This window comes from Perca fluviatilis, chromosome 2 (genome assembly GCF_010015445.1).
Source record: "Perca fluviatilis chromosome 2, GENO_Pfluv_1.0, whole genome shotgun sequence".
NCBI classification, from domain to species: domain Eukaryota; kingdom Metazoa; phylum Chordata; class Actinopteri; order Perciformes; family Percidae; genus Perca; species Perca fluviatilis.
Genome location: NC_053113.1, coordinates 30539011 through 30552252, shown reverse-complemented (window position 1 = coordinate 30552252; position 13242 = coordinate 30539011). Strand labels below are relative to the sequence as shown.

Below are 13242 nucleotides of genomic sequence, written 5' to 3'. Positions count from 1 at the left end.
TGCGCTCTTCCCTCATCACGTTAGTGGGATGCAGGATACGCAGCATCACCGGCATCGTTAGATTAAGCCTAATATTCTTCCAGTTCAGTAAGCCTATCACATTTCAAGGCAACGTAAGTAGTGAAGACTAAACAGGCAAAATAAAACTCTCCGCTGCTGTGAAAATGACAGATTTTCTTCTGGGGATAAAGTGAGTAGGGGTATTTTTTTTTTTCAACTATTTGGGATGTGGATGTTTTTTTATTCACCGGGCGCGCTAATGCCCCATAAAACAGGAAATGATTTGGTCATCTAAAGATCAAATATAACTGGACTGCTGCTGATGTTATCGGTTACGCGTTTTTATCCGCCCGCGGAACAACATCCAGAGAACTATACAGGGGGGGGGGGGATTGAGTTACATTGCAATTACGCTTTTCTTGCAAAACGACGTATTTCTGCGGGCGGCGGACACTCACACCAAACCTAAGACCAACTAACAGAGAATTTATTTCAAAACTGGACAAGAGGGAGCACGCAGATCAGCCAGGTAAGACAAGTTTTAAAGTCAAAATACGCAATGCATTTAAGAGCATCTTATGGAAAACTGTATGTTTAAAGGCTGTAGCCTAATGCCAATTTCATAAAGGCTGCGCCAATGACTGACTAAACCTCCTTTGTGATATTAGGCTATGCTTCATAGTGCAGCAGAAGTTGAGACATTGGTTATCCATCATATGGTTAATGAATGTTTTAACATGTCTGATTCTGGCTCCAAGCACTCACTCAGCCGGATTTCTTTCTGCACATTTTGTTTTGGTTGTATGTGCCAGTTGCGTTGGTAAACTCCTGCTGTAGCCTAATTGTTGCATGCTGGGCTGAATGGAAACAGGCTCCTCGTGCAGCAGAGATTGGAGACCACGTCATTAATTGGTTGGGGACAGAGGCCGAGGACGTAGTCGTGACGGATGCTAGGGCGACTTATAGTGATAAAGTGTTTCATTTAAGTGGAGTGATACAGATCAAGCGTAAATTCATTAAGGTAATGATCGATTGCCGTTGTGGTTAAGTGTTGATTGAACTCTCCTTACAGACTTGGAGTTTGGACTTTTACTGAATTGATTCTTTTTTTTTATATCAAAAGGAATAAAACTGAGCGTGATGTTGAAATGAGATTTAATAAGCGATAATGGTTGGGGAAACACATACGCTCATTTTTGGCACCACCTTGTGGTTCAATTTAGTGTTTAGTAGTTTTTTTGCTGTGGATGCCAAAACTAACAAAACCCCCTTTTTGTTTATCGTCTCAAAGAATTGATAGTGTGAAGTGATGGGATGGTAAATAGCAATGTGGGTATGCTTTGGACCCCCATGCAATAAATGGTTATAAAACCACAAATAAAAACAGCAGATGTATTTTCACCAAATGCTTCGGTCTATTAAAGACTACATATGTACAACTTGACAGTTTGATTATTCCATTAATTACCTACAATAAATTAAAACCAAATAACACTCAAATATATTTTCTGCTTTCCGAATATAATTGTGTGATGTCTTTATGTGGCTCTGGCGTCCTCTACACTCCTGGTTAAAGGTTGTTCCCACTATTTGATAATAATTTGTCTTTTCTTTTGTAATTTTGTTTTTTTTATCTGTACTTTGCTTATTCTCCATTTTTCAGCAAAATAGTTGCTGGGAACTTTATTGGCAACGGCATGGTAACCACCTCTTAGTGGACACTGGTGCCAGCTGATGCTAGCATTTCTGCAAGCTCAAGTACTTTGTGTTGATCCTAAAATGAATAAATGCTGCATCCATAAACACAAACTGCTTTGCTGGCTGTCCCATATTTGCTCTACAAAATCAATATCATGTTCATAAGTTTATCTGCATCTTGACAATCCAGTTTCAAACAGTAGGCTATTTGATGCCAAAGGCCCCAACGGAATACTTAAAGTTTGACAGCTCATTAACTGGGAATAGTGGTAATCTTGGATTGGCTATATGAAATTATGGATTGGGTGCATAGCAACAATTTATTGTCCTGCAAATCTAGTTCTAGCTCATTCTAGTTTGTTCTAGTAGAGAGTAAAATTTGAAAGCCAGCAGTACCAGCATGTGGAGATTAGTCATTAGGAAAATCAAATTAAGAATAATTCCATGTTGTTGAAAACTCATTTATACAAATTGAAGATTTTTGCTGCCAGATGGTTAAATAAACCATTTAAATAAATTATTAAAACTGAGATGACAACTATAATTGCAACTCCATGACGCCTCTGTATATAAAAGAGGTGTCTAGCGTACATATTATTACTATTATTACTCTTATTCTTATTTTTATATTCCTATTATATATATATATTTTTCTATTCTACTTCCATTTAATCAGTTTGTCTTATTGGGTTTGCATGAACTGCTGTAACATGGGATCTTATCTTATGACAATGGACCAAACTCAATATGGATGAAGAAAAGTCCAGAAAAAGCTAGTAAACTGACCTTGAGTTAAGATAATTTTATCAAGCTGCTATTTCCTATATGAACTTTTGCCCTCAACGTATGTGATTCCATTTTATCTATTTATGTAGTAGGATAGCTAACATAGAGCATACACATTCTGAAATTTATCAAGAGCACTTCAGTCATCATATCATTCATGAATTAATGAGGCTGATAATGAATAGGAAATGTACAATCATCACTAAGGCTTGTGATATAAGTGAATTGATGCAGGTCAGGTTCATAATGAGGACATGAGCAAGACTTGAGGGGTAGCCCACTGTTTTCTTTATGGTCCAGCCATAGACTGTTAATAGACAGTGTATGGGTCCAGCCCATATTTCGTTTTTTTTTTTTTTTCCCAAGGTTCATTGAACACACCACATAGACAAATAAGGTTCTCACCTCACTGGTGCAAGTTTAACGTTACTGATACGACCAAAATGTGCTCAATGTATGCTAGCTAGTTTTCTGCTTCTGTTGAAGAATAATTAAACACGTGGCTAATTTCCGCTTCATTTTGGGATAGCCTACATTGTCTGTAACGTTACCTGCTAGACTTATACCGGTGTTTTCACTTGTTGACCTGCAGGCCCAAAGTTCTGTTTGTTACCAGTAGGTTAGATCATAAACTGCATAACTAGCTACCTAAAGGTTAGGATGTCCGTTAGTGGCCTCATTTTATGCAGTGATGAGTAACTTAAATTTGCTACATTCCAGTCAGTAAATTAAGCCTTTTTCTCAAAGGTAAGTAACCAACAGGACAAAATACATTGTAAACATTTTCTATTCAGTTGCAACAAGAGATATTGGGCTGAATTTATAATGTTAAGCTAATGCTAATTAGCTTTATTATTTAGGCTACCAGCAAATTCTGACTCGATAACGAGGCTACATTTACTTAGCTACCAATCAGTAACCTTAACTGTTCATGAAGTCTCTATGGACTGGAAGAGTCAATAGCCATTCAGTGTTGTTTGTCCCATCCATCAAAAGAAACCCTTCATGGTTTCCTCTACAGATCAGCATTGACAAGATTACTGTAGTTTATGATTTATATTTTGTTTATTTATTCTTATTATCTACCCACGATCTTTCTTGTTAGTGTTTTTGGTTGGTCTTCTAAAAAGAAAAACAAAGGTTTAATACAAATCTTAAATAGCCTAGAGATGGTAAAAAAAAAAAAAGACAACCAAAAGTATGGTTTACATTTTGTACTACCTTGTCATCTGCAAGTGCCTTCATCTTTTCAAATGGTAATTGTAAAAATAAATGTTAGTAGCTGTCTTAGGTTAGAAACATTAGAATGAATAAGCTAACTTGTAATGACTTATAATGAATAAATGGATATATTATTATTATTATAATTTTTATTATTATTATTATTAGTAGTAGTAGTAGTAGTAGTGTTCACCTGACTGATGTTTTTCAAGTCGAAGCAGCAGAGATCGGCCAGCTTTTCTGAAGGATATCATTTATTTTCTTGGTCAAACAGATGTTTAAAGCAATGAACTATGACTTTCTGCAGACATGTAGTGCCTTCAGTTATCTTTAAATGCATTAAATTTATGTTGCTTTTAACAAATCACCCACCCAAAACAGATATTAGAAATGTTTAATTTGCTTTTAATAGAGTACTGTGGAAGAGTGGAAGGAGCAGCAGCTCCCGATGCTTGACGCAACCTGCTTCAGCATCAGGACAGCACAGACAGGGCTAGGCCAAGTCCCAGACCAGCAGCAGACCTGTTCTCAAATAAGAAGGGGGCTCAGTTACCAGAGAAGTGGCCTACAGGTAAATTCTCCGTCACAGATGTTCAGGCTATTCCTCTTGTGGATTTTCATGCAAAATACCAGATTGGCACTAGTAAGGCTTTATGGCTCTGTTTTTGTTCTGCATTTGGTGAAAGTGCACATTTTGGTAGATTACCCAATGCCATTTGGTGCAAAATTATTTTTTTGTGTCCTGTGCACCTGTTTGTGAATTCCATGGCTCTGTTTCATGGCTTTATTTCTGAGATGGGTGGATTGGTGCTGCTCACTTTACTCACTGGCTGCTGTTTGTTTGTTTGTGCGCTCCAGAGTTCACTCATTTCCAATGCAGTTGCGAAACAGTTCTACTGTTAACAGAGCAAAATGGGGCATTGTAGGCAGCTGGCGTACCTGAAGCAGTGGTTGGCAGTTAGGTTCAACCAAGGGCCAGTTTTTCAGCACATTGGGGGCCAATGCTGGTTTATTGTTGCAGTGGAGACACAGATGTTTTTACTTCCTTTGTTTGAAAATAAGTATTTTAATTCACTTGGAAATAGCCCACACATTATCCAGCTTGGGTGTATAGTCCCTGTAGTATGCATAGATTTACAGCTTGGTCAGGGGCCAGATTTGCCAAGGTCTAGACTACAATAAACAAATTGGAAGTGGATCAGGCTTTACTTCCTATATACTATACCAGCAAAACAAATAATGATAATTAAAGTAGTGACACTTACGGTAAAAAGTGAGAGTGAACACCGCCTTTGCAGAGTCAGGAGCCTGCTATTTATCATCATCCACAAATCTGAACCACAGTTCTGTAAGAAATTACTACGATTGGATGAAAGAAAGGTCAGAAAGATGAAGCGGTTATTACATCGACGAGAGATTTGTAACTCTCATTACAGTTTAATTTGCGGTATATGTTGTCTCATGGTATCCTCCAGCATCACACTCTGGTCAGTCAGAGTCAATATATTCTTAAGTTACCCTTCCTATTTTTATAGTGCTGATATTATGCTCATTTTCAGGTTCATAATTGTATTTAGAGGTTATCTCAGAATAGGTTAACATGGTTTAATTTTCAAAAAGCACCATATTTTTGTTGTACTGCAGCTCCTCTTTTCACCTTGTGTGTTGAGCTCTCCGTTTTAGCTGTGGGAAACCCTGAGATTACAGATGTATATTCTCCTGTGGTCACTCCTGGGTTCTCTACAGGCCATATCCTCTCAGTATATGTTAAAATATTTTTTCTTTACTATAACAATATTGGTTTCATAGCTTTGCGCTGTTTCTTTGGGATAGATGCCAGTGAAGTGTTGGTGTACATTTCCTTTAATTTTCTGGTTACATGAGTGAATACACGGCCCTCATCTCAGGGTTTGTGTGACATTGACTTCCGAGGTCTTAGCTGATTGTGTTGAAGGTTAATTATCATCAGCTGCTCTCTGCCTCACAGTGAGGGACAGAGTGACAACCACTTGTCCTTAACAAAGTCTCTTCTCCTGTGAGTTGGAAAGAACAGCGGCGCTGTCGTGCTCTGCATCTGTCCTACTTCATTTAGCCAGCCGTCACTGCAGCATGCTCACGCTCAGGACTCAATGCTCACACATAAGCTGTGTTCCAAACCGTTCCATACCACGGAAATAGTACACTATATAATGTGTTGGCCATTTTGTAGTGCTGTTTGAATTCACAGCGTTTATCATTCACTATATAGTCTTCTGTAAAATACCCACCTAGCACGGCTAATTTGAGTGAACATACCCTACATTTTCCTCCCGTATACCACAACAACACGGTTGTTGGTTTTTCCCGGAGGAGAAGAAGAAGCAGAAGGATCCGCGGAAACTGAAAAGGAAAAATGGACCAGGCTTTCGTTCATATACGTTGGAAAATGAACAACATATATATATATATATATATATATATATATATATATATACACACACACACACACACACACACACACACACACACACACACACACACACACACACACACACACACACAACCTTTTACTATCCTTCTCAGTGCTCTGTTTGTTTCAGGGACGTGTTGTAAGTATTTTTGTTTCGGTTTGTTTTCATGATGCCTGGTGCGCCCGCTTCCGTCAGACAAATAACCGGCGCAACGATCTTTAGAAAATTTCAGTATAGTTTCGGAAATCTCGTTTGGTTATTTACTATATAGTTCACATGAGGGAACGGTTTTAATCACAGCAATAGTGTACATTAAATATGGCATTTTTTAAACTTGAGGACATTTTTTTCCTGTTTGCTGAGCAGGCGTCATGTTTTCTTCCTTGCCTCCATAGGTCATGTTTAACATATTTATTGTGCTGCTAATATAGCTGGTGGAGTCGTTTTCTCAAGGTTACACTTACAGTGTCGTTACTGGACAGTCTTCAAGGTTGAGTGTTTAGGGCATATCTTTGGAGGGCTCCAGTAAAGTGCTGGCTGGCGTAGATCCACAGATGTTTACTGAAGTGGGGGAAAAAAATCACTTCTACTACACTATATTTTATCTGTAGGTACTTTTTCTTGCCAGAGATGAGGCCTACAAATAGCTGATTGGCTTTGTAGAGAAACTAGGGAGATCGACATCAATAAGCGCAACACCAGTTTAACTGACCTGTTTAAACTGCTGAACAAATCTGAGATATGGGCAGCGATTCAGAGGTCTGGAATCAGACTAGCTTTATCCTGCAATAATATACTTTATTTTAAAGTACGTTTTTCCCTTTAATTACCTTTTGAAATACACTTTAAGTTCTAAAGACTTATTTTACTTTGCCTGTGAGCGAGCCAACTTTAAGAGAAAAGGTCATGTCAGAGGTGGCTAATTGATGATATTGTTGATTTTTGTTTGTGCATCAATGGAATTGCCAAAAGCAGTGGCATTGACATTGTGTCTGCACAACAAGCTTTCACTGCCTCTGGCATTTTGTGTGCACAATTAAAATCCGATCTGAGTGATCCGATCTAAGTGGACAGCTCTAAGTACAGGTGTGAATGCATCCAGGACGCACTGAGATCCGATCACTCAGACCGCATTCAGAGGTGGTTTGGGCCACGTATGACCACATTCTTTACTTCCCTCTACTGTGAGCAGAACTACGTACTCAATAAAAGTATTTCTCATGTCACAGAAACCACTCAGAGTGAATTGTGCGTTTTGGATATTATCATACTGTCGGTGATGTGATGCTGTTTTTGTTCCGGTGCTGCCTGCTCTTACATCCCCGGCTCTCTGGAGCTCTGTACCGTGCTGTTGCCTGGAAAGGCAGCCACCGTTATACAATATCCTTAGTTTTAGTTTCATGAAATGTTCCCTAATTCACGAATATCTAGGATATTACTACAGACATTTCTGCTCTTACGTCGCAATGTTTGCTGTTGCTATTTACTGGTCTCGCATTGCCAGACCTATCTCCACATCACTTTTTAATACCAGGTAAAAATGGGGCCTCTGTCATGCAAGCTAACATAGGTCAACATTGATTTAGTTACAGTAAAACAAAATTGATTGAAATTACCGGTAAGTCAAACAGATTCATATTCAGTCAAAACTAAATTGAGTTCACTATTTTGATAACAATGCTTTGTGTGTTTTGCAAAAATAAAACACAGAGAAAAAGAAATCCTGCTGCTGAGACACTGCAGGAAAGCACAATTTGCAGGGCTCAAAGTCAATTTATACTGGGTTACGTGCTGCAAGCATGTACTGTAGTATTCCTATGTACAGTATTTGATGGAATTTTTAAACTGAAGAAGCAGGAAAGAGCTATGACTCTTTAAATGATGTGTCTAACAACTAAAGTTGTCAAAATTGGCTAAAAATGACCTTTGAATTATCCTACTAAAAACCACGTAGGTTGGAACTATGGCTGTAATTGATTATTTTCATTGTCATGGTCTATAAAATGTCAGAAAATGGTGAAGAAATGTCGATCACTGTTTTCCAAGGCCCAAAATGACCTCCTCAAATGTCTTGTTTTGTCCACAACTCAAAGATAGTCAGTGGACTGTCATAGAGGAATAAAAATACTAGAAAATATTTACATTCAAGGAATCAGAGAATTTTTACTTTTATTTTCATAAAGAATGACTCAAACCGATTATCAAAATAGTTGCCGATTAATTTGATAGTTGACAACAAATTGATTAATCGATTAATCTTTGTAGCTCTAGATGGCTGCACGATATGAGGATAATATCTTATTGTTATTATTTTGACCAATATTGCAATTGCGATATGATTCACAATATTGAAGGAATGATCATTTTTGTATCATTATTCAAATTTTCATTGAAAAATATTAAAAGTAAAAATTATTATTATTATTTTTTTGTCTGTAGGATAGGATTTGTAGGCTGGGAAGTGTCCGCAGCACCACAATACTTTTTCAGTTCAGAATGGTTTGACACATATTTTGCCTTAACAAATATTGTGCCCCCCTGCGATTTGGATATTGCACTAGTCCATATTGCGATTTTGATAAAATTGCAATTATTGTGCAGCCCTTTTTTTCACTGTTGATTTGTTTTTCACTGATTTGTAAGTTCAATAAATGCAACATCTTTCCAAAAGTCAATGAGTAATCTTGTTAAAAATCCTTATTTTTTGATATTGACCAAAGTAATTGTGATTATGATTTTTTTCCATAAAGGAACAGCCCTACTAGTGACATCATGACTCAATTATTTGCATAAAGCTTAGTGGTTGTCGGTTGCAGCGAGGGAGAGAAATGTCCAGTTTTAGCACACATGTAATGTATGTTTCAAGGAAATAGTCTTCAATAGTGAGCCAGTCTCTTTATTGGTCTGTTTTTATCCAATGGAAAGACTGCTAGAACATCAGGCCTAAGAGTAAATAAAAAGTCTGCTCAAAAGAGAAAAGTAATGGGTGGAAAGCCAAGTAGAGTGTTTTGCCTCTATTTTGAATAAGTGCCATGGTGAGCAAACATGATATTATGTCTGCAAGGGCCATTTGCAATGTGTTGACAAGAAAAGTGAAGTAAGATTCATGGTCTCATTGTGTTCTTGATCTATTGATGGATTGGACATGGGAGCCCAACTCCCCAAAGTTGTGAAGGTTAACCAGCTACCGCACATCCATCCTTTAGTCTTTGAGGCATGCACACAGCAACTAGCAACAATGCAATGTAAAGACATGCCATTTACCTGGATGCTGGTGTACTTAAGTGGGCATTTGACAACCTTACAGTACACACAAGACAAATCCTTTTTTTAGATACACTATAGCAGTTTTCAAAATGTAACAGAAGGAAAGAGAGTTACTACAGGGGCCCCATTCTAACAACATAGATCCTTGGAGATAAGAACTGAAGAGCCTGCACAGAGATGTTATTTTTTGCAGAAGTTGTCTGCTTTTGTCACATGACATATTTGAGGCCCAGTTGCAAGCACAGCACAGATCAGTACCAGGTCTCGGCCTGGACATTGAGAATCCCTGACCTACAGTATGTATATGATTCCTCTTGGGCTTGTTTCATTTCTCATTTTTCTTATGACAGTACGCCTGTGAATGTGTGCAGAGTGTGCCTTTGGGAGTGGTTCATCTGACTGTCTAAGATGATCCATATCCACTACACTACTTGTCAACTGTTTAGACAGTGACAAACGAGAGGTAGAATATGTGCAAGGCAGGCTGCCATAGATAAAGCACCTGCACGGATTCTGACCTACCTGCGGTAAAAAAAAAAAGAGAACCTAGATGGACACACCGTAGAGATATGCATTCTTTCCATACACGGCCAGCGAAGTAGTGCCACAGACTCTCAGGGCAATTCTCAACCCCAAGAAAGCAAAGAATGGACTTGTGTTCTTAGGGGAAAACGATCTTCCCAGTCGTTCTTGGAAGAATTAACTTGCAGGGTCACGAGCACACAGCACGTTGTGGACTGTTTTCAGATGATGCGTTCTTGCTGGTGTAGCGGAATACCCCCAGCACAGAGGTCGCCTGCTAGGGGTTTTGAAATGAATCATTGCATCGATGCGGACGTGGACGATTCTGCATCGACGCAGTCACAGACTATAATCGATTATTGCCTACTGATGTTGATTTTCCGGTCGCTGCCTTTTTTTAAATTTTTTTTTATTTTGTCTGTTGTCAGATGTGTTCAGACTCTGCTACATTCAGGAAGTGTCTTTTTTTTTTTTTTTTAAGAGCAGATACAATAAAAAGGGGAGTTCACATATATCTGACTGCTTGAATTTGTCGATGAAAGCCATGTGTAGTGCCAATGTGTACTGGGGCTGTCAAGTTCATACAAGCCACCAACCGATGCATCCTTGGTAAAATGGGCATGTTGAGAATATTTCTGGGAATTTTAACTGTTGGTGAAAAGCGAACTTGTGTATTGGGACAAAACTTTGGCCACAAAAGATGACATTTCACAAGGACACAACTACAGACAAGAACGCAGATCGAGAAAGGCCCTCAGTCTCTTTTGGCAGGCCCTTCGTGTGTCTTACTTGTGCCCAGGACAAGATGACCCCCCAGTCGTGACACAGGTTGCACACACAAACTCCATTTGTGTACTGCGAAAGAGCTCTCCCACACACTATTTGATCAAATATCTGGCCATAAAGTCCCTTGCACCTCTGCTATCATTTTCTCTTTTTTTAGTTTTTCTCTTTTCTGAGCACCTGACATTTGATGACTGGCCAATTTGAAAGTTTCCTCGCGGGAGAGGAGGGGCTGGCTAGACGTTACCTTTGATCCCATAGTAGCGTGAAAGTCTGAACTTTTTTTGCCCAGGTAAAGGAAAGGAAAATTGTTTTCGAACAATTTTTTTTGTCAAAGAAAATTAGGAGGCTAAAAAATAACAAGCTTTTATGTGACTCCCAAATACTATAAAGTTTATTCATGCAGTCTCACAAAGCCCTTTAGGTCACTGTACATCAGGGTAGATTTTAAAGACGGCCTGTGTAATGGACTCTGAATTGGCCTCAGTCTCAGGCTCAAACATAAGGAAAGGAGAGATGTATAATTTCCCTTTTGTAATATGTTGACACAGATAAATGGTCCCCTTGCTGTAGCCTCGCCCTCATTATTATGCTACGAGGGGAGGTTAGATTGTCACCACTGCAAATCAATAACACATTAAAGTTGGAAACCAATAAAGGAAATGCAAGTGAACTGGACACATGTTGCTCACTTTTTTTCTGAGGGTAATCAACCATGATTAACTTCTAATTTCACAGATGGCTTGAATGGCAAGGGATTTGTTTTTGTGATGAATACAATGTAGTATCATTTGCATGATGGAGCTCTGTAGCACACGGTCTCCCAAGAGGCTGCATTTTGACCACACTTGATAATTGAAAAGTGTAATTTCATGTGCATAGGGAAAACCTTTACATAGCTTTTATCCAACGCTATCCTGGCTGCACGACACTTGTTGCTATAGCAGCCAGTCCTTACCTACCACTTTGTGACATTTTGGTTATGAGTCATAAAATGTAAGACGATGTAGGAGTCCATTGATACAGGTGCAATTAGGCCTTGTCATGTTGTCAGACTATGGCTATTGTTTAGTTAGATCAGGAAATAGTACAAAAGGGTAGAAGTATACTGACATGATGTACCCAAAACAAATGACAACTTCTACTACACAATTCTTTATTTGTCTCCACTGGAAAGAGTTATTTATAAAATTCAGTTCATAGTCCTTTGTAATACATTATCTTCCTCGCAGCAGCGTTATGCCAGGGCAGGATTTTCTTTAACATGTAGGGCCATGAATTTATTCTGTTGGAGATAGACAGCAGAACATTTTTTTTTTTATTATGAGACTCCAATGGCTTCAATATAAAAAATAAACCAAGTCAGAAGCAGCAGCAGTAGTACAGGCTGTGTATGGGCCGTGACTGTGAAATCAGACAATTTTTAAAGAACCTGCAGCAAGTCACAGCATACAGATATTACCTTTCCTGATTTAACCACAACAAACGACAGGTAGTGCAAAACACCTGGATAAACAAACTGCTAGCACGGCAACGTTCTGGAACGTGTTTGGAACTGGACTGGATTGTTGTCCATGAAAAGGCAGTGAAGAAAGTGATTTAGGGAGTTAGAGAGTACCTAGAGTAAGGAGTAAGAACAAGTAATTAAGTTGTACCAATCTTTCAGGCCAAGGACAAACCTGAATAAATGAGTAGAGAAACGTAACAAATGCAGAGGCTGTCATACAGGGTACGAGGGGTCACTGAGTGATTTGATGCTGATGATAATATGAATTACAGTCAACAGATCTCAACCAAATAAATATCTGTGGTAGATTTTGGACCAGTAGCCAATGTAAGACGGCACGCTCCACTACCATCGTTAAAGCTTTAGTGCGTAACTTTTTTTATTTTAATGAACGTCCGTTACATTCAAGCCATTGCCAAATGACTTGATACAAAGCTAATTAAGACTATCTGCTTCACAAAACTCTCTCTGGATATCTCAGCATGGCTGTGTTTAGAAATTGTTGTAGTCCAGCGACTTTTGCGCGCAGAAACTCAAGTGAAGATAATTACCTCTTCTGAAGAGTCCATCGTTTTTTTTATTTTTTTTATTTTTATCCTCCGTGTCCTCCTTGGCAACTAGCAACTGAGTGGAGGAGGGGTGGAGGTGCGTGCGCCATCATGGAAGGCTTGTGTCATGTAGATGCAACAACAGTGTTGTTGTCATTACTTAGAATTCCTCATGGGGGTGACAGAAACTACACACTATAGCTTTAAAACTTAAAATAAGGGCATATCTGTTAAAAATGATGTAAATTTCTTCAGTAGAAGCTGTTCTAGTACACTTAATGTTGGTTTTTCTTTTAAGTTGTCAACATTCTATATCTGTGTATGTATATGTGTGTGTGTGTGTGTGTGTATATATATATGTATGTGTGTATATATGTATATATGTATATATACACATATATGTATATATATATACACATATATATATATATATATACTGTATATGTGTATATATATATGT

General features: G+C 38.4%; 1 protein-coding gene across 10 annotated transcripts in view; it reads left to right on the top strand.

Annotated features, from left to right (window-relative positions):
* Window positions 1-13242, top strand: part of grik4 (glutamate receptor, ionotropic, kainate 4) — a 334323-nt gene that overhangs the window by 250 nt on the left and 320831 nt on the right. For 3 of the 10 annotated variants that reach the window (XM_039786208.1, XM_039786152.1, XM_039786200.1), the window contains exon 1: window positions 396-529. The exons of 1 other annotated variant lie outside the window; for it this stretch is intronic. The gene's annotated coding sequence lies outside the window, so the exon portion shown is untranslated. Of the gene's footprint in view, window positions 1-395; window positions 530-2904; window positions 3232-4117; window positions 4277-13242 lie in introns of those variants that run through there. 6 more of the 10 variants (XM_039786215.1, XM_039786181.1, XM_039786223.1 and 3 more) reach the window with 4 other exon arrangements.